This window comes from Malania oleifera, chromosome 5, assembly GCF_029873635.1.
Source record: "Malania oleifera isolate guangnan ecotype guangnan chromosome 5, ASM2987363v1, whole genome shotgun sequence".
In the NCBI taxonomy this organism is placed as follows: Eukaryota; Viridiplantae; Streptophyta; class Magnoliopsida; order Santalales; family Ximeniaceae; genus Malania; species Malania oleifera.
In genome coordinates this window covers 300,381-321,996 of record NC_080421.1, presented here as the reverse complement: position 1 = coordinate 321,996, position 21,616 = coordinate 300,381, and the positions used below count along the sequence as shown (strand labels likewise).

The following is a 21,616-nucleotide window of genomic DNA, read 5'->3' as shown; positions in this document are numbered from 1 at the left end:
TGGTCTGGAGTGCAAAGGCATCAAAGTTTCTGTATCTGACACAGCGACCTTTGATGATGCAGCAATATGCAGCGAGATTTATTGAGCTGTCCCGGTTCACCCCGTATATGGTGCTAGATGAGGAGAGGAAGGTAAGGAAGTTTGAGGAGGGCCAGAGGCAAAACTTGTATGAGCAGGTGGTAGGTTTCCGAGTTTAAACCTTCTCAGAGATAGTAGACAGGGTTGTAGTGATTAGAGCGGCCTATAGAGAGGCGCAGCGGCATTGAGCCAGAGGAAGAGGCTCGCGCCTTCTGATTTTCAGGCAGGGTCTAGTCGAGGGCCGTGGAGGAGATATGATAGTGGAGGGGGACGACGATAGGGAGGCTATCAGTGTAAAAATCCCAAAAAGGGATATAGAAGATTAGTGGAATGATTTTCAAAAAATAAAAAATAAAAATATATATAATTAATTAATTAATCAAATAAAAAAAAGAACAAAAATTAATTAAAATTTATTTTTATTTTTATTAATAAAATATATTACTATTAATATTAATTAAATATATTATTATTATTATTATTATTATTATTATTATTATTACTATTATTATTATTATTATTACATCACCGGAAGCTTAAGGAAGCTTCAGGTGGTTCCTGGAAGCCTTCACGCCCCCCCCCCCCTATCTTCTTGTTCTTCTTTTTCTTTTTTTTTCTTTTCTTTTCTTTTACTCTCCTGCGCAGCTCTGCAAGCTCTCTCTCTCTCTCTCTCTCTTCATTCTCTCTCCCTCTCTCCTCGATTTTATGACGGATTTTCGCCCGATCAAAAATCCAAAGATACCGCCGGACTCCATTCTCCGCTGCCATCATTTCTACCAGAGCGGATCGGTGGTAGGAGCGACGTAGACGTATTCCCTAGGGTAAGTCATTTTTTCCTTTTTCTTTAATTTCTTGAAAATTATAAGTCCAATTGACGAACGGATACCACCACAAGAATTTAGGGATGATTCTCTACAAGTCTAGCGGGACGGAATTCCAGTGAGGGTGTCAAGCCAAAACCCCAAATTTGGGGTGTGGGGGTTATTAAGGGACTTATTTTTAATTAATTAGCATTAATTTAGAAATGCTAAAATATTGAGCATCTGGGGCTGAAGTAGGATTTATGGAATTTAAGGCTCAGGTGAGCACCGCGGGTGTAATTTTGGGACCCGCAGGCAAAATTTAGAAAATTAAGTGAGGCTGTTAAATGTTAGTTTAAATATTAATTTGAGGTATATGGAGCCTAAGGAAGGTTAGATGGGTATTATTTCTGAGAAATAGATTAATTAATTTGGGAAAAGTGTAAATTGCAGGAGTTAAATTTTGGGCGCCAAGGGCGTGAGATTTTGGCATTCTAGCGAGACTCTCAGTAAGCCAGGTAAGGGGAATAAATTATAACAATCTTTTTATGAAAATTATGGGTTGAGAAATATGTGAAAATGGCGTATGTTATTTTACCTGAAATTTATTATGATATAAATATGAGATGAAATTTGTATGGCATATGATTTATATTGAGAAATGTTTAAACTGAGTTAGATGATTTATCCTGTCAAATATGAGATACTAAAATATGTTTTAATATGAGAATTGAAATATGGGAAAATGATGAAAGTAAAATATACAAAAAATGTATTCTCTAAGAAAATGAAGAAAGGTGAAATATGGAAATGTGTTTTGAGAAATATTGAGTAATTGTGAAACAAAATATGTATATGATAGTATGAGATGAGATGAATTATGAACTGAGAAAATATCATTTAAATGATGAAATGTATTGAAAATACTGATATTGAAATGTAAATATGTGAAATGAAAATATTGCAATGTTAATTCTACAATATGAAAATTAGAAATGTGGAAATATGTGAAATATAAATGATAAAATGCCAATACCGCATAATAATTGCGGGTATGTGGTGGTAAACCCCATTGGATGGTAATGATATTGAGCACGGTATCGTTGCAAGTGGTGTTAGTGCAACCACACGGACTTTTAGAGCGTGTGGCGTGACAGTCGACTGTGTCATTATGTAAGGTTGTTGGGCCCCCTGAATCAGGATCAAGGTTATAGGCCGCCAGTCGTACTACAAACGCAATATGTGATAGGATATTTGATCTAACCGGGTCGGCCAACTGCGGTTAGATCCAGCCTTCGGGCCACACAACCTTGACCATGGGGGGGAGCATGGCATGTATAGAAAGATCCTCAGGTTGGTCATGAGTTACAGACGCAATGCTGGTATTTGATACCGAGGATATTCATGACCCGGAAAGTAAAGTGGAAATGAAAAGTAAAAGAATGATAAAATTGGCTAAAATGATAAATGAAAGAAAGAATGGAAATTGAGAAATAAAGAATGATAAAATTGAGAAATGGACCGCGTGAGTTAATAATATAAATAATTGAGACGAAGTGAAACTCTCCACCTGAGGGCTTACTGAGTAAGGTGAGTGCGGTGATAGGTATCAGATGTGGCCATACCCGGCTGCATAACGTGTTAGGGTAGAGGGAACCTACCTGTATGGGCGGTATCTTCCTTATTCTTAGGAACTTCGCGGATAATTATGTGTTGGATATCATTGAATTTGATAAATGGTTTTAAAGCTTATAAAAGCTTGTGTTGTATATCTATACGATTATGAGATTGTGTATATCAGTGTATTTTCTCAAATGAAATGGTGATTTAAAAAGTAAAGTGTATTATAATTGTACTCATATGGCCACACACTATAAATAATTTATTCCTTCTTACTGAGATGTGTCTCACCCAAATTATCTAAATTTTTCAGGGAACAGGGATAGACCAGGTGATAGAGCTCCATGATAGTAGGGAGCTGGAACCCTAATATACAAGGTGAGTTTGGACTAGGGCTATATTATTTTTGGGTATGAGATAGTATTGTGTATATGTGTATATTGATACTCTGGGTATTGTATTCTAACTGATATGTATATACTGTCTTCCGCTGTTAGGTTGTATGATAAAATAATTTTTTACCCGATACCCAATGCGAGTCAGGTTGTATGAATGATAGTAAGATTGTTGACGTGGCCGATTTGTGAATGTTGTGAATTTATGACGTGATTATTTATTTATTATTGATATTGAGAAAAAAAATTGTAAGAATCAGAGCATCACAATCAGGCACCTCAAGGTGGACAGCAGAGGAATACTGCTCCGGCACGAGTTTATGCACTGATGCCGGGAGATTCTGAGGCCTCATGAGATGTGATGACAGGTTCTGTTTCAATATTGTCATTTAAAGCTACTGTCTTGTTTGATTCTAGGGTGACTCACTCTTTTATCGCCTGAGAATATGTGACGTTGTGTGTGTTTAAACCTCAACAGTTAGATATTAGTCTGTCTGTTGTTACGCCGACTGGGGCTATAGGGATATGTAGAAAGGTACTCAGGGACTATCCAATGGGCATTCAAGAGAAGTCTTTGTCAATTAATCTGGTGGTTTTAGATATGCATGGGTTTGAGGTAATCTTGGGAATGGACTGGTTAGCTGCCCACTATGCCAGCATTGATTACCATCAGAGAGAGGTAGTGTTCAGACCTCCAGGGGGACAAGAGTACAGATTCATGGGATCACGTGTGCACACCCCACCTCAGTTACTATCTTTTATTTAAGCACGTAGATTGCTATCAGAAGGCTGTCAGGGTTATTTAGCCTGTGTGAAGGCAGTATTAGAAGGGGAGCTGAGGGTGAAGGATATCCCAGTGGTGAGGGATTTTCCTAATGTATTCCCCAAGAATTTACCGGGACTACCTCCTGATCGTGAGGTAGTGTTCGTTATTAATTTGGTTCCAGGGACAGCGCCGATTTCGAAGGCGCCATATAGAATGGCACCGGCAAAGCTGAAAGAATTAAAAGAACAATTGTAGGAACTGTTAGATAAGGGGTTTATTCGGCCCAGTGTGTTGCCCTGGGGAGCACCGGTTTTATTTGTGAGGAAGAAGGATGGGTCGATGAGGTTGTGCATCGACTACCGGAAAATAAATAAAGTAAGTATCAAGAAAAAATACCCGCTCTTGTGTATCGATGATTTGTTTGACCAGTTACAGGGGACGCAAATCTTTTCGAAGATAAACTTACACTCTGGGTACCATCAGGTGAAAGTCAGGGTGAAAGATGTTTCGAAGACGGCATTTAGAACATGGTATGGACACTATGAATTTATAGTTATGCCATTGGGTTGACGAATGCTCTTAGAGTGTTTATGGATTTGATGAATAGGGTTTTTCACTAGTATTTAGATTAGTTTATGGTAGTATTTATTGATGATATACTGGTGTATTCAAAGAGTCCAAAGGAGCATGAGGAGCATCTAAGTATAGTGCTTCAGGTGTTGCGAGAGAAGAAGCTATATGCGAAGTTCAAGAAGTGCAAGTTCTGGTTGGAACAGGTTACCTTCCTTGGACACATTATATCCAGGGGTGGTATTTCTGTTGATTCGAGTAAGATTGAGGTGGTAGTAGACTGGGTACGACCAAAGAATGTGCACGAGATTAGGAGTTTACTGGGATTGGCTGGGTACTATCGCAGGTTTGTTTAGGGTTTCTCTAGACTGTCAGACCCACTTACCAGATTCACCAGGAAGGGAGTGAAGCTTGAGTGGTCTAATGAATGTCAACAAAACTTCCAGGAACTGAAACAGCAACTCATCACTGCGCTTGTGTTGACGATTCCTTCAGGAGAAGAGGGGTTCGTAATTTACAGTGATGTGTCTTACAAAGGGCTCGGATGCATGTTGATGTAGCGAGGAAAAGTGATAGTCTATGCTTCACGACAGTTGAAAGAATATGAGAAGAATTATCCTACTCATGATCTAGAATTGGCAGCAGTGATTTATGCAGTGAAGATTTGGAGGCACTATTTATATGAAGGTAGGTGTGAGATATTTATTGACCATAAAAGCTTAAAATATTTCTTCACGTAGAAGGAATTAAATAGGAGGCAGAGAAGATGGTTGGAGCTAATAAAGGATTATAACTGCACTATCAGCTACCACCCGGGAAAAGCGAATATGGTCGGTGATGCTTTGAGCCGGAAATCAATGGATTCATCTGTGTCTATAGTGGAGATTCAGCATCCGATCCAAATGGATCTAGAGAGGCTCAGTGTGGAGCTGGTTGTAGCACCCCGAACCCTTAAGCCCAGGTCTAGTGCGTTATACCTGATCATATCCTCATAAATCATATTCCATAACATACGCAGTGGAAAACATGATCATAATCTCCATATAACATAGTACCAAAGTTTACTAATTCTAATTACCAATCATAATAAATTAATCATCCATCAATATTCAAATATATGCATGTCTTCAAACCATTATTCACTAATACCAGTATGTTTCACAACTATCATTTCATAACTGACTTAAAACATAAATTATAAAACATAAAATATACATATTAAAATTAACATAAAGATATACCATTTTTCTTATATCTTCCAAAAATGTTATAAAATCTTGAGCTCTCAAGCTCGATCCTGAGAAATCCTGAAAAAAAATGAATTCATATTCGGGTGAGACACATCTCAGTAAGGGAAGAAACAATATATTAAACTCAGCATGTGGCCATCATGAGATTATACATATCATTTTATAATATTTGCAAATCATTAACATAATACTGAAAGTCATTTTCTGATCCTAAACAAACACATGCAAATGTTTAACCCACGAGATTACCTTAAATTAGGGGTGATTACCCGTCCATACAAGTAGCACCCCTCTACTCTGATACCTAGGCAACCCAAAGGGCGCAGCTAAAGCATACCAGGGCACTCACCTTACTCAGTAAGCCCTCAAGTGTTAAATTAATCCCGTACTCACGCATTTAACAATAGTTTACTGGCAAAGGCCCCAAGGATAGGGAATTCTACCCGCCCATACAAGTAGATTCCCTTTGCCTTAGGGCGTTATACAACTACTGCCACATCTGAAGCTACTAGTACACTCGCTTTACTCAGTAAGCCCTCAGGCGAAAGGTATGCCTCGCCCAATCGTAACATGTTCTACGTACATACATACTTCTATTATCATAATACATCATTCTTTTCTGTCATTATACATTCATGCACATTCATTCCTATTCATAACTTAGCTTTGCATTTCGTTTCACTTTAAGTGGCTCTTTCCCATTTACATCATTGACATTTGTCATTTCACTTCATTGCCATTTCATCATCATTTCATTGCATAACATTTCATTTCATTACTTCATACTATAGCTGGTCGTTAGCCATCATCAGTTAGTCTACGTAGAAACGTGCTAAATCTGCTAACACAGCTCCTTTTAGCTGTCATCAGTTAGTCTACACAGAATTGTACTAGATCTGTTAACATGACTCTTTTTCAGCTGTCTTACATTTACATGGTTGCATTTAACATACACAGGCAACATTGTCCATATTATATTTTATTCTCAATGTTTTACTTACTTAGCCTGCATCTCATACATTTAACATATAATTTGCACAAATTCTTATGCCACATAATTTAGCAATAAAATTCATACACTGCTTGTAAAATAAGCCAACCAACATTTAGTGTTTATATACTGAAAATACCTTTCATTTCTTACTTAATTATCCTGAAAATATTTTTCCACTTTCATCAGTTCATTTTCGTATATATATATATCTAATAAACAACCCTAAATTCGAAAGAAATATAATTTAAACAGTTGGCATTTTACCCATACTGAAACATATACACGTACATATAACACCATTTATTTTTTTTCCTTAAATTCAAAAAAATTCTGATTTAATATTTTTCCCCTTACCTGGTTTCTTGAACTACGCCAACAGGGACTCCGAAAAATACCTGCGGCGCTCACCCGGACCCTGAAATTAAATTCCTAGTTCCAATAAATTATTCTTGAATAAAATATTATTTAATACTTCTTAGGGCCATAATTCCTAAATAAATAAATCTACCCTTAAATTTAGCCAAATTGCCAAATTTCCCAAATCCCACTCTCGCTTTGGAGTAGGGCCTAGAAAACCCCAATTGAAAAATTATCTACGTCAAAATGACGACAACAACGATTAGGACCCCATGGTGGTGCCTGATCGTCGATTCAACAACAGATTTTATCAGAAATTGAAAAATTGGGGAAAAATTATCTTTCCCCAGGAGCAGTGCCTAAGCCGTTCCCATGACAAATCCGCTCCAGTAGAAATGTCGGTGGTGGAGCTAGGAACCCAATGACACCTTCCGTTTTCCGATTGGTTGAGTATTGGTCGAGAAATAAGGAGAGAGGGAGAGGCGGAGATGAAAAGGCGAGACGACGAGAGAGAGCTGAAGCTCTCTACAATTTCCATCTGCAGAAGAAGCTTCAGCAAGCTTCTGTATCTTGTTTTTTTTTTTCTTTTTTTTTCTTTCTTTAACTTACCTTAACTTAACTTTACTTAACATATATATATATATATATATATAACTTATACTTTAACCTTTCTATATATACATATTAAGCTTTCATATATATATTACATATATATATCTTTATTCCATTTTTTTTTTTACTATTTATTTATTTAATTTAATAACATTTAATTAATTCATTAATTAATTAATTATTATTATTATTTTTATACTATTTATTTTTATTTATTTATTTAATACATTAATTTAATAGTGTTTAACCACTTAATTAATTAATAATTTTAATTAATTATTATTATTTTTTTAATTTTTTTTTTCGAGTTATTACATTCTTCCCTCCTTTAAGAAATTTCGTCCTCGAAATTCGTTACCTAATCTTTCATCTCCATAATTCTACGATTTACTATATCTCATACCATTCAATAAATATGTCTCCCAAATAAATTTTTGCATCATCAATAATTAAATAAAATCATCATCATCTTCAACATAAATTCATACCTGCCCTCTTGGCTTTATTTGCCTCATCCAGGACCATCGTATAAGCACATGCTCGTCCACCTCTACCTAGTGGTTCCTGCTAGTTTCTCCTAATACCATAACCTCTAAAATCAACTAGCCAACCTCATACAACAAATTTCCATATATTCCAATTTAAATATCAAACACCTAATTAACCACAAACCATTTAATCACATCAATTAAATTATTCTCCTTCAAAGATTTTTCTTCCTAAATCAACCAACTTAACCTTTGAGTTCAAATCCCAAGTTCGAATTTCTCCGCTCGAAAACATCACCATCGATGGATTTACCATGATTTTCTGAAGCTAGCAACTTCTTCAGAAAAACACAGAAGACCATCAAGGGATTTCTGCCCCCAAACTTATGAAACATAATTCAGAATTCCTAATGGTATCTTAATCTACCCATTCATATCCTTATCGCAACTCAATCCTATACTCTGGTATAAATCATTCCTAACCTAATACTCTAATATTTCCTTATCCAGGCGATGTGAATCTAATCACACTTCCAGCTGGACATTGCTCTGATACCACAATGTAGCGCCCCGAACCCTTAAACCCGGGTCTAGTGCGTTATACCTGATCATATCCTCATAAATCATATTCCATAACATACGCAGCGAAAAACATGATCATAATCTCCATATAACATAATATCAGAGTTTACTAATTCTAATTATCAACCATAATAAATTAATCATCCACCAGTATTCAACTATATGCATGTCTCCAAACCATTATTCACTAATACCAGTATGTTTCACAATTATCCTTTCATAACTGACTTAAAACATAAATTATAAAACATAAAATATACATATTAAAATTAACATAAAGATATACCATTTTTCTTATATCTTCCAAAAATGTTATAAAATCTCGAGCTCTCAAGCTCGATCCTGAGAAATCCTGAAAAAAAAAATGAATTCATATTTGGGTGAGACACATCTCAGTAAGGGAAGAAACAATATATTAAACTCGGCGTGTGGTCATCATGAGATTATACATATCATTTTATAATATTTGCAAATCATTAACATAATACTGAAAGTCATTTTCTGATTCTAAACAGACACATGCAAATGTTTAACCCACGAGTTTACCCGAGGATAGGGGTGATTACCTGCCCATACAAGTAGCACCCCTCTGCTCTGATACCTAGGCAACCCAAAGGGCGCAGCTAAAGCATACCAGGGCACTCACCTTACTCAGTAAGCCCTCAAGTGTTAAATTAATCCCGTACTCACGCATTCAACAATAGTTTACCGGCAAAGGCCCCAAGGATAGGGAATTCTACCCACCCATACAAGTAGATTCCCTTTGCCCTAGTGCGTTATACAGCTACTGCCACATCTGAAACTACTAGTACACTCGCCTTACTCAGTAAGCCCTCAGGTGAAAGGTATGCCTCGCCCAATCGTAACATGTTCTACGTACATACATACTTCTATTATCATAATACATCATTCTTTTCTGTCATTATACATTCATGCACATTCATTCCTGTTCATAACTTAACTTTGCGTTTCGTTTCACTTTAAGTGGCTCTTTCCCATTTACATCATTTACATTTGTCATTTCACTTAATTGTCATTTCATCATCATTTCATTGCATAACATTTCATTTCATTACTTCGTACTATAGCTGGTCTTTAGCCATCATCAGTTAGTCTACGTAGAAACGTGCTAAATCTGCTAACACAACTCCTTTTAGCTGTCATCAATTAGTCTACACAGAAGTGTGCTAGATTTGCTAACATGGGTTTCTTTCAGCTGTCTTACATTTACATGGTTGCATTTAACATACACAGGCAACATTGTCCATATCATATTTTATTCTCAATGTTTTACTTACTTAGCCTGCATCTCATACATTTAACATATAATTTGCACAGATTCTCATGCCACACAATTTAGCAATAAAATTCATACACTGCTTGTAAAATAAGCCAACCAACATTTAGTATTTATATACTGAAAATACCTTTCATTTCTTACTTAATTATCCTGAAAATATTTTTCCACTTTCATCAGTTCATTTTCGCATATACATATCTAATAAACAACCCTAAATTCAAAAGAAATATAATTTAAACAATTGGCATTTTACCCATACCGAAACATGTACACGTACATATAACACAATTTATTTTTTTTTTCCTTAAATTCATAAAAACTCTGATTTAATATATATTTTTCCCCTTACCTGGTTTCTTGAACTACGCCAATAGGGACTCCGAAAAATACCTGCAGCGCTCACCCGGACCTTGAAATTAAATTCCTAGTTCCAATAAATTATTCTTGAATAAAATATTATTTAATACTTCTTAGGGCCATAATTCCTAAATAAATAAATCTACCCTTAAATTTAGCCAAATTGTCAAATTTCTCAAATCCCACTCTCACTTTGGAGTAGGGCCTAGAAAATCTCAATTGAAAAATTACCTACGTCAAAATGACGACAACGACGATTAGGACCCTGTGGTGGTGCCTGGTCGTCAATTCAACAACAGATTTTATCAGAAATTGAGAAATTGGGGAAAAATTACCTTTCCCCAGGAGCAGTGCCTAAGCCGTTCCCACGACAAATCCGCTCCAGTAGAAATGTCGGTGGCGGAGCTAGGAACCCAACGGCACCTTCCATTTTCCGATCGATTGAGTATTCGTCGAGAAATAAGGGGAGAGGGAGAGGCGGAGATGGAGAGGCGAGACGACGAGAGAGAGCTGAAGCTCTCTTCAATTTCCATCTACAGAAGAAGCTTCAACAAGCTTCTGTATCTTGTTTTTTTTTTTCTTTTTTTTTTTCTTTTTTTCTTTCTTTAACTTACCTTAACTTAACTTTACTTAATATATATATATATATATATATATATAACTTATAGTTTAACCTTTATATATATACATATTAAGCTTTCATATATATATTACATATATATATATATATATATATCTTTATTCCATTTTTTTTTTACTATTTATTTATTTAATTTAATAACATTTAATTAATTCATTAATTAATTAACTATTATTATTATTTTTATACTATTTATTTTTATTTTTTTATTTAATACATTAATTTAATAGTGTTTAACCACTTAATTAATTAATAATTTTAATTAATTATTTTTTTTTTTAATTTCTTTTTTCGGGTTATTACACTGGTAGAGGGTGATCACTAGGCATTTATTGCTGATTTGGTTTTGCAACCCACCCTATAAGAGAGAATTAAAATAGCTCAAAGGAATTATGCAGAATTAGTAGAGCTTATGTGGAAGGTACAAGATGGTCAAGAAATAGATTTCAGCATCTCAGATTATTGAGCCTTGAGGTTCCGTACTAGGTTATGTGTTCCTACTGACCCTGAGATTTAGAAGTTTATTCTAAAGGAAGCATATCGATCCCTGTATACTGTACGTCCATATAGCACTAAAATGTAAAGGGATCTTCAAGAGTCCTTCTGGTGGAGCAACATGAAGAGGGAGATAACTCAATATGTGGATCAGTGTTTGACGTGCCAACAAGTGAAAGCTGAGCATCAGAGACCAACGAGATCATTACAACCACTCCACATTCTTAAGTGGAAGTGGGAGCATATAGCAATGGATTTCGTCATAAGATTATTGTCGGCGTTGCGTGAACAGGATGCTATCTGGGTAGTGGTGGATCGACTGACAAAGACTGCCCACTTTTTGCCAATCAGAGTTAGCTACTCCATGAACAGATTGGCTGAGTTATATATCCAGGAATTAGTTAGGCTTCATGGCGTCCCAGTGTCCATAATTTCAGACAAAGACTCACGGTTCACATCCCATTTTTGGAAGAGTCTACAAGGGGTCATAGGTTCTCAATTGTCGTTCAGCACATCTTTTCATCCTTAGACAAATGGGCAGACATAGAGGACAATACAGATTTTGGAGGATATGCTACGAGCATGTGTATTGGACTTTGGAGGTCGTTGGATATAGTGTTTGCCACTAGTCGAGTTTGCGTACAACAACAACTACCAGGCCAGCATTGGGATGGCACCGTATGAGGCGTTGAATGGCAGGAGGTGCCGATCCCTATTATATTGGGATGAGATTGGGGAGAGACAATTATTAGGGCTAGAGCTAATTCAATTGACTCATGATAAAGTCAGACTCATTAGAGAAAGGATCCGAACAGCACAGAGGCAAAAGAGTTACGCAAATACTCACCGGCTAGAACTGGAGTTTGATGCAGAAGATCATGTGTTCCTGAAGGTGGCACTAATGAAGGGAGTTATGAGGTTTGGGAGGAAGGGTAAGTTGAGCCCTAGGTATATTAGGCCATTCGAGATTCTTGAATGAGTGGGTCCAGTGGCCTATCGATTGGCATTACCACTGGTCCTATCTAGGATCCATGACGTATTCCACGTTTCTATACTGAAGAAATACGTCTCAGACCCCTCCCATGTGATCAGTTATGAAACACTGGAGTTGAGTGATACTTTAGCTTATAAGAAAGTGTCAGTGCAGATTCTTGACTAGAAGGAACAGGAGCTACGCACGAAGAAGATTCCACTGCTAAAAGTTTTATAACGCAATCATGCCGTTGAGGAGGCTTCCTGAGAACTGGAGGATCATATGCGCCAGAGATATCCACACTTATTCAGTAGAGTTTAGAGTTAAGTTAGTCAGAATAAAAGGAATAATATTATGTATTTTTATTTGTATAGTGTAATGTAAGATAGATAAAGTTTTTAGTTTTGGAACGTGAATGGCTTTGGGAAAATTTCGAATAGTTGTAATCTCCCAAAACCCTCTTTGTAACCACGGTGTTCCTCCGCAATAAGTGAGGGTAACTAATAAAATTGGAAGTATTTTCTCTAAGGATGGGAAGCAGACAAATAGTAAATTTCGAGGACGAAATTTTTTGAAGGAGAGGAGAATGTAATAACGCCAAAAATGGTTATACAAGATTAGTGGGGTGATTCTCAAAAGATAAATAATAAAATAATTAATTAATTAATTTTCTAAAAAAAAGAAAATAATAATAATTAAAATTTATTTTTATTAATAAAATATATTATTATTTATTTATTTATTTATTTTTTATTATTATTATTATTATTATTATTATTATTATCCTAACATTCATCCTAAACCTTCAAAGAATTAACTTCTACGCAGGAGCCCCCCTTTTCCCTCTGAGGTTCTCTCTCTCTCTCTCCTCGTTCTCTCTCCCTCTCTCGTCAGTTCTGTGACGGATACTCGCCCGATCGAAAATCAAAAGATGCCGCTGGACTTCATTTTTCGCTGCCGTCATTTCTACCGGAGCAAATTGATTGTGGGAGCGGCGTAGGCATAACTCCTAAGGTAAGCCAAATTTCCCCTTTTACCTCAATATCTTGTAAATTATAAGCCCAATTGATGATCGAACACTACCACAAGAATCTAAGGATAATTCTCTAGAAGTCTAGCGGAACGGATTTCTCCTGGGGTCGTCGTAGACATAACCCCAAATTTGGGATAAAGGGGTTATTAAGGAGCTTATTATTATTTAATTAGTGTTGATTTAGAAATGTTAGAATATTGAGCATCTGAGGTTAAAGTAAGATTTTTAAAATTTAGTACCCGAGTGAGCGCCGCGGGTGTAATTTTGGGACCCCGTAGGCATAGTTCGGAAAATCATTTGAGGGTGTTAAATATCGGTTTAAGTGTTAATTTGGGGTATATGGAGCCTAGGGATGGATATATGGGTATAATTTTTGGAAAATGAGTTAATTAATCTGGAAAAAATGTAAATTGCAGGATTAGAGTTTCAGATGCCAAGGGCATAGGATTTGGGTGTTAACAAGACCCTGAGTACGTCAGGTAAAGGGAATAAATTATAACAGTATTTTTAGAGCTACTATTTGAATTAATATATGAAAATGAGCATATGGTATTTTGTCTGAAAATTATTATGATATAAATATCAGATAAATTGTGTGGCATTTGAGTAATATTAAATTGTGATATTTTGGAGTGTGAAATTAATATATTATGAATATTAGATGAAAACTGTGTGTCATATGACGTATATTGAAAAATGTGAAATATGACGATGAGTAATTTCTGAGAAAATATTGAAATGAGAATTATTGATGTGATTAGTGGAAAATAATGAAATATGGTATTTATATGTGAGTAGAAATGATTTGCATAAAAAATAAGATTTTGGCAAATTACTGAGTATTTTGAGAAATGTTAAAATACGTGAAACATGATATATACTATTATGAGATGTTGAAATGTGCACAGAAAATGATGAGAACATTTATATTGAGATGAATTGAGATATACTGATATGAGATTAATGATGTATATTGATATGGAAATATTGAAAGGTGAAAACGAGAACGTGAATTCTAAAACGTATATACTGAAATATGATTAATAAAATGTCAATACCGTATAATGATTGCGGGTATGTGGTAGTGAATCCTAATGGATGGTTATAGAAATCCTAATGATGGGTTGTGATATTAATCATGGTACCGTTGCTAGTGGTGTAGTGCAACCACACGGACTCTTGGAGCGTGTGGCGTGAGAGTCAACAATGCTATTTTGTAGAGTTGTTGTGCCCCCTGAGTCCAAATCAGAGCTATAAGTCGGCTAGTCGTACAACAAACGCGATATGTGATATGATATTTTGATCTAACCAGGTCGGCCAACCGTAGTTAGATCTAGCATTCGGGCCGCATAACCTTGACCATGGGGGGAAGCATGGCATGGAAAGAAAGATCCTCAGGGTAGTCATGAGTTACAGATGCGATGTCGGTACTAGATACCAAGGATACTCATGAGCTAGATAGTGAAATGAAAATGGAAAGTGAAAGAATGATAAAATTGGCTAAAATGAGAAATGAAATAAATAATGGTAATTGAGAAATAGAGAATGATAAAATTGAGAAATGGATCCGTGTGAATTAATAATATAAGTAATTGAGGCGAAGTGAAAGTCTCTGCCTAAGGGCTTACTAAGTAAGGTGAGTGCCCCTGATAGGTATCATATGTGGTCATACCTGACTGCATAATGTGTTAAGGCAGAAGGAAGCTACCTGTATGGGCGGGTAATCTTCCCTATTCTCAGGAACTTCACAAATAAATATGTGTTGGAATGATTGAATTTGAGAAATGATTTTAAAGCTTATAAAAGCTTATGTTGTATATCTATATGATTATGAGAATATATTTAGCAGTGTATTTTTCTCTAATGAAATGTTGATTTAAAAAGTAAAGTGTATTATAATTGAACTCATATGGCCAAACACTGTAAATAATTTATTCCTTCTTACCGAAATGTGTCTCACCCAAATTATCTAAATTTTTCAGGGAATAGAGGTAGGTCAGGCGATAGAGTTCCGAGACCTTAGGGAGCTGAGACCCTAATACACAGGGTGAGTTTTGGATTAGGGGAGGTGTAATTCCCCTAGAGTTGAGTTGTTTTTTAGTATGGGATAATAATGTATTTATATATGTATGTTGATACTCTGGGTATTGTATTATGGTTGTTAAGTATGTACTTTCTTGTGCTGTTAGCTTGTATAAATAAAATGACTTGTTACCCGGTACCCAATGTGGGTCGGGTCATATGAATGGTAATAGGGTTGTTGACGTGGCTGATTTGTGAATGTTATTGATGACGAGTGAATATTTATATATTATTATTTTAAAAAAATTGTACGAAAATCGGGTGGCCACATTTGACATATGAAAAAGTGTCAGTGCCGATTTTGGATTGGAAAGAACTAGAACTGCACATGAAAAAGATCCCATTAGTAAAAGTACTCAGGCATAATCATGCAATTGAAGTAGTTTCATGGAAATTGGAGGATAAAATGCGCCAGAGATATCCACGCCTGTTTAGTGGAGCCCAGAATTGAGCTAATAAGAGTAAAAGTAAATTACATTGTATGTTTATTGACTTGTACAGTGTAGAGTAACTACTGTTTTGGTTTTGGTTCTGAATGGTTTTGGGAGAGTTTTCTATTATGTGATGGATTGTAGTCTCCCAGGACCCTCCCTTGTAACCACAATTTTCCTCTGCCATAGGCGAGAGAAATTAATAAATTTTCAGTGTTTTCCATAAGGTTGGTAAATATGATAGATAGCGAATTTCGAGGACGAAATTTTGGTGAGGAGGGAAGAATGTAAAGACCTGAAAATTTGAATTAATGAGAAAATAAAGAAAAGAAATAAATTTGGTTTAGTGTAGACTAAACCGTTGACGGTTTGGTGATAGGCTAGAAAACCGTCAACGGTTTTGTGTAACCGCGCCTCAGTAACGTTAAAATGGTAAAAAATGGTTTGGTTAAAAATTCAAACTGTCGACGGTTTTTTTTGGTAGTGTTGAATTAAAAGAAATCCTGCAGCTCATTTCAATAAAAATCTCTCTCGAAAATCTTATCGCAGATCTCGAGTGAAGATCGAGTCTCTTCTAGGTCGATCCTCTCGCGTCCTCCAGCGGGCGTATTCTCTCTCTATATCTCTAGCAGGCAGCGGACCCCTCTCCCTCTTCTCTTATTCTTCATTTTCTTGAATTTCAGTCTAATTCGATGATCAAACGTCACCATAGGGTCCTAGGAGCAGCCCTTAGCAAGTTAGTCGGAGCAAATTTTCGATTTATGCATTCTAGGCACCACTCCAAGGCTGAGGTAAGGGTGAAGAATGTGTTAAATGTTTGGAATTTAATTGATTAAATGGAGTGTATGGGCCTAGGAAATGTGAATATGATTATAATTCTGGAGTTGAGTTGATTGAACTAGGAAAATATGATTTTAGGATTTTGAGCTCCGAAATGCCGCGGGCGTGGGTTTAGGATCATCGTAGGAACTCTCTCAGTAAGCAGGTAAGGGGAATAAATTATAACATATATTTTTGGGAAATTAACTAGTTGATTAAAGATAGTGAAATTGATAATATGGATATTTTTCATATAATTATTATATTATGATTATCAGACAAAATTGTGTGGCATGAAGAATATGAAATAATAGATCTATACTGGGAATGTGATTGAAACTGAAATATGTGGTTTGCACTGAGAAATGATATTATGATATATATTGAAATGTTTTATTCAATATGAAGATATGAGAAACCCAGTATTGTTTTGTATAGATATGATGATATCATATTATGATATAGACATGTTTTTACTAGGAAATAATGAAATGAGAAATACATATATGTTTTATACTAAAACAGTGATATAAGAAATACATATATGTTTTATACTAAAATAATGATATATGACATATATACAGAGATATTTTATACAGAAATGTTGAATTGACATATATACAGATATGAGGTGAGATATATACACAGATATGAGTTATGCAAATATAATGAAATGAGAATTATATAGAAATGATGAGAATGATACAAAAATGATGAGAATCATACAGATATAATGAGATGTATAAACATGATGAAATATGAATATAGAAATGTGGGAATAAGAACCCTGATGGACCATAGATATACAAAGAGCACGGTACTATTTCCAAATATTATGTTAGTGCAACCACACGTCTTATATAGAGTGTGGAGAGACAGTCGATTGGGCCTGTGTGGATAAAGTTACCCCCTGGGGTCCGGACCAAGATTGGGTAGGTCAATCGTACTACAGATGCGACCATAGTTTTGATCTAACCTGGTAGGTCAACCATGGTTAGGTCCCGCTTTCGGGCCGCACAACTCGGTCATGTGGGGTGAATGCTTGATGATGTGATGTGAATATCCTCAAGATGGTTACTCATTACAAACATGATAATTATATGACAGATATGATATAACAGCCATGAGCTACAAATGCATTATATACTAGTGGATGCTCATAAGTTAGAACTTGTTTATGGAAAGTGAAAATGAAAGATAATTCTATATCTCAAATATGATGAACAGTCATGAGTTACAAACGTGTAGTGTTATATGCTGGTAGATACTCATGGGCTAGAATATGAACATGAGAAATGATATGAAAACCTATGAGAATACGAGCTAGTATATGATTATAAGAAACAAAAGCTTATGAAAGCATATGATATATGATTATGAGAAATGATATGAAAGCTTATGAAACTATGTTTTATATATATATATGTGATTATGAGTACATATCTGTATATTTTTCCCAATTGATATAATCATTGAAATGAATGTGTTATGAAATAATAAAACACATTGCCACACACTCTGAATAATTTATTCCGTCTTACTGAGAGGTATCTCACCAGAATTTAAACATTTCAGGAAACCAAAACAGACAAGCAGAGAGAGCTCTGAAGGAGAGGAGACCATAGTACTCTAGTAGTCAGGGTAAGCGTTTTTAAGCTAGGGATGTGTTTTGTATGACCCCCAGAGTATTTTATGGATTCTTGGGGAATGTATATGGATTTGGGTATGTAAGGATGAATAGAACTCTGGTGTTTGTATTTGGGATGGTGTATATATTGACTTCCGTTGTTTGGTATACTTTTATGAATAGACTAATCACCCGGTACCCTATATTGGGTTGAATCATGTTGATATATGGTATCAGAGATATGTGGTAAATGATGGAATATTATTGTTTATTATTGTATGGGAAAAAAAAGTTGGTAGAACATCGAGTCGTCACACGATACATGAAATTTATTTTTTGTCGATACATCCTACAATTTTTATTTGAATTCCTTTTATATATGCTTGTTCAATTAATTTAATAGATTTTTTAATTGCCTTTTGAAATGAAACTTTATTCTTTAATTGGTTGGTCATAAATTCTGCAAGATTATTAGGATGTCTATAAGGTTTGACTATTCTTGTAATAGTAATGTTGACAATTTAATTCTTTTTATATGTTTATTTGTAGTTCTTCAATTCCTTGTAGTCTACCTTCTACTAATAACTTTGAAATTTTCATATAGATTATAACTTGGATCAGATCGATTTTTTTGTGAATCTCTATACATGCAATTCCCTCAACACCAGAAAACATTCTTATATTATTTTGTACATAATTCTTGATACAATTCCTTATTTTTTTATCTTCTTGTAAATGTTTCATAAAAAAAATTTTGTTGTGCAAACCAAAGGGAATGATGATCTTGGGTTGTACCAAGTTTGAAACCAAATGGATTTATTTTTTTTATCACATACGCCTCTATTTCTATACATACTATGATGTTAGTCATACCAAGCACGTCATATTTGTTTACTCCTTTATATTTGTTCAGATTTTTTTAACCCTATTTCTTCATATAACCGTATGCCTTTTAATACAATAGTTATATGACAAGTGGTTCTTTTTGTTGGATAAATATATCCTTGAGCCTGAGGTTTTAATTTTTTTATGAGGGTACCACCTTTTACTTCAGCTTTACTGATAGCTAAATCCACTTTGTTGCCCATATTTTGACTAGCATTTGTTGTTGCACAAACCAATTTTAAAATTGGGTAAGATGTCTGATAGGGCATAATTTCTAGCATCATAAGTGTTTCTATGTAAGAATGTCCACGAATTTGATTAATTATTCTTTGTGCTTTGTGAATTAGCTAATAGGTGCGTGTGGTGTTTGCTAACACTATATTTAGTGCCCAAAGTGTGCTTGTGGGGGGGAAGGCAAATAGTATATACCATTGTTGTGGCCAATGAGGTGGTCGAGGATAGTCGAAGGAATAAGAAAAGGGGGTTTGTTTTTAAATTAGATTTGAGAAAGCCTACGACAAAGTTAGTTGGAGCTTCTAAGATCGTCTTTGCAAGAAAGGGCTTTGGTGAGCATTGGTGTCATTGGATAAAGAGCTATCTATCTAACGAATGGTTTTTGGTGATCATAAATGATGAGCCTAAGTCCTAGTTCAATGCTTCTAGGGGCATTAGACAAGGAGATTCTTTTTATCCCCTTTCTTATTCGTTCTTGTGGTTGAATGGTTGAGTAAAATGGTGGATAGGGCTATGGAGAGGGGGGTAGTTAGAGTCCTAGAATTAGGGAGAGAGGGACTGGTGATAACCCACCTCCAATTTGCTAATGATATTATTTTCTTCCTTGATAATCAGAGTCCCTCTTTCAGAAGAATTTTGGGTATTCTCTAAATCTTCAAGAGAATGTTTGGTCTCAAAATTAATATGGGAAAGAGTTGTTCAATATCTTTGAATATACTTGGGAGCGCATTAGGAAGTTGGTCACTAAAATGGGGTCTGGCATTCTAGATTGGTCTTTGACTTAAGGGTTCCTTTGGTGAGGTAATCCTAGAGCAACAAATTTTAGATCCTAATGGTGGAAAGGGTGTTGAAGAGACTAGATGTGTGGAAGGGGATTCTTTTTTTATTTTGGGGGAAGAATTAATCTGATTCAGCCTGCCTCTCTAGCTTCTTGCTTTATTTTTTATCTATTTTTAAGATTCCAACAAGGATTTCTAATAAGCTTGAAAAAATTATATGCCTCCATGTATGATTGTGTGGTGTGGTTGGTTATAGGGATCATTTAGATAGACGGGATAAGACATGTAGGTCTAAGGGGAGATGCCTAGGTCTAGGTAAGTTGGTGTTTGATATACCACTCTTTTTGCTAAATATAGCTATGGTACTTCCCTCTAGAAGAATCTTCTCATTAGCGTAGAGTTATAAGAAGTAAGTTTGGGTTGGTAAAAGTGGATGGGATACCAATATTAATTTGAGATGTTCTTTAAGGCGTCCATAGAAATTTATTTCTCAATTTTATCCTTCCTTCACCCCTCACACTCAACTTGTCGTGGTGAGGGGATAACTTATCCGCTTTTGGAGACTCTAGTTGGGTAATGTAGATTTGTCCACTTATTTCCTTCAATTTGAGTGCAAGCAAAATAAAGCTACATCTTTTTTTCTTGGCAATCTATAGTCCTTTCAAGGTTTCCTAAACTCTCCATTTCTGGAGACCTCTTAACCATGGGGAGTTGGAGGACTTGTCTTATCTATTATCCTTATTGCATGGAAGTAATCTTTTGTGGGGAGGGGTGTTCTTTCTTGATCCTTGAATCAATGGGAGTGTATTTGTGCAAATCTTTTTTCGAATTCGTGATTCATTCTAATTCTTCGTTTCTGCTCTTTCCTTTTATATGAAAGGCCAAGGCTCCCCCAAAAATTAAGACTTTTAACTTGGTTGTTTGTACCTTATAAAATAAATACTAATGACTTTTAAGGTCCCCTCTCAATGTATGGTGTTTTATTTTAGTAACTCCGAGACACTTCTCACCTCCTTTGACACTAATTTTCCCTGGAGGATTTGAAATAATCTTTTTGGCATTGTGGGAGAGAGTTTGCCCCTACATGGATGGAAGATTTACCAGTGATTTATTAGTCATTTCTTAAGTATTGATAGAAGGAAGGGCTTCTTTATAAAGGTGCATTTCTTTAAATATTGATAGAAGGAAGGGCTTCTTTATAAAGGTGCGACTTATTTGCAGCCTCATGGGAGATACGAAGGAATGTAATGCACGGATATTATCTAAGAAAAAAATTAATTTGGGAGCTAGTCTAGAATAAAATATAGTATTCGGCATCACTGTAATGCATTAGTTTTGGATTTTTCAGAGGGAATAATTTCCAGGAAATTCATTGAGCTTCGAAGAATGTGCTAGCTTGTTAATTTTTTAGTTTTTAGTTACTTTTCTGGTTTGTTCCAAATTTTCTTC

The 21,616-nt window shown here is 35.4% G+C and overlaps 1 pseudogene; it reads right to left on the bottom strand.

Annotated features, from left to right (window-relative positions):
• Window positions 1-18,580: 18,580 nt before the first annotated feature.
• Window positions 18,581-19,140, bottom strand: LOC131155056 (small ribosomal subunit protein uS3c-like; annotated as a pseudogene).
• Window positions 19,141-21,616: the final 2,476 nt, after the last annotated feature.